This window comes from Panicum virgatum, chromosome 8K (genome assembly GCF_016808335.1).
Source record: "Panicum virgatum strain AP13 chromosome 8K, P.virgatum_v5, whole genome shotgun sequence".
Lineage (NCBI taxonomy): Eukaryota > Viridiplantae > Streptophyta > Magnoliopsida > Poales > Poaceae > Panicum > Panicum virgatum.
Window position 1 is genome coordinate 5,447,913 of NC_053143.1, and position 1,892 is coordinate 5,449,804.

Consider the following 1,892-nt stretch of genomic DNA (forward strand, 5'->3'; position numbering starts at 1 on the left):
ATCACAAACTGTTTAGGGATTCAGAAAACTTGCTTTGAGGAGAAATATTTGGGTCTACCAGTGCCTGAGGGGCGTATGAAGGCAAAACGTTTCCAGCCAACAAAGGAACGCCTTGCGAAACGGATGACAGGGTGGTCCGAAAAATATATGTCATCTGGAGGCAAAGAGGTAATAATTAAGGCGGTTGCACAAGCTATACCAACCTATGTGATGGGAATTTTTAAGCTACCAGACGGATATTGTGAGGATTATATGAAAATGATTCGAAACTTTTGGTGGGGGGACGAACCAGATCAGAGAAAAATACATTGGATAGCATGGGGAAAGATGATGCTGCCTAAACATATGGGAGGTATGGGTTTTCGGGATATGAAGTTGTTTAATCAGGCTCTGTTAACAAGACAAGCTTGGAGGCTGGTGGCATACCCGGACAGCCTGTGTGCTCGTGTTCTTAAAGCAAAGTACTTCCCAAACGGCGAGCTGATCGATACAGTGTTCCCTTCGGATTCGTCACCCTCCTGGAAGGGAATTGAGTTTGGGCTTGAGCTGCTAAAAAAAGGGATCATTTGGCGAGTTGGGAATGGTGACAAGATCCAGATTTGGAGGGATAATTGGATACCTAAAGATTCACTCCTGAAAATAACAGGGGAAAGAACAAGGTGTCGACTGCGATGGGTATCCCAACTCAATTATGGAGATGTGCAGGATTGGGACAGGGATCTTGTCAAAACAATTTTCCATAAGCATGATGCAGAGGAAGTATTAAAGATTAGAATTCCAACTAGACCTACTGATGATTTCATTGCATGGCACTTTGAGAAAAGTGGTATTTTCTCAGTTCGAAGTGCTTACAAGCTTGCCCTCAGGGATTTCATACAGCAACAAAGAGTGGCGAGTACCAGCAGCTCAATGGATGGAGGGAGAAGGGCATGGAAGCATCTTTGGAGTACCCCGGTTCCTCAAAAGATAAAAAATTTTGCGTGGAAGCTAGCAACCGAGGGTCTGGCTACCATGCAGAATAGGAAGAGAAGAAATTTAGAATCTGATAGTACTTGCCGGTTATGTTGTAGAGACGAGGAAGATGGTTACCATGCAGTGGTTGCGTGTACAAAGTCGAGAGCTCTGCGTGAAGAGCTCAGAAAGGAATGGGAACTGATATCGGAGGATATGTTGGTGAGGTCTGGCCCAGAATGGTTTCTATTGCTATTGGATAAACTAGATACAGAAGAAAGAGCCCAAGTTTTTTTCTGCTTTTGGAGAGCCTGGCACCTGCGGAATGATGCAGTGCATGGAAATGGCTCTGCGTCGGTAGAGGCTTCGGCAAGATTTGTGAGGAACTACTGGTCTTCCTTGCTGAACATAAGACACGGTGCAGGTCATGATGAAAAAGGAAAGTCACTGGCAGTTAGTACCTGGTCACCAGCAAGAAGGAATGATGGGGTTCAGAGAAAAACAAAAGAAATGCCAAACTGGGAACCACCCAGGCAGGGATGGGTAAAAATTAATATTGATGCTGCCTTTAGTGCACAGTCCGGTGAGGCGAGCATTGGCTTGATTATCAGGGACCATGCTGGTTAGGTTCTATTGACAGCATGGAAGGTCATACAGAGATGCTCGTCAGTGGAGGAAGCTGAGGCTACAGCATGTCTTGAAGGAGTTCAACTGGCAGTGGAATGGATGGGTAAGCCGACGGTCATAGAGTCTGACTGCCTGTATATTGTAAAAGCACTGCAAGACTCGACGGCAGATAGAGCACATTTTTCCGGTATTATAAAAGAAATAAAGGCCAGCATGATGCTGCTTCCGGAGGTAAAAATTAGTAAAATAGGAAGAGAGTGCAATAGAGTGGTTCATGAGCTTGCTAGCTTAGCGAGGCGTACTTTGCATTGTGC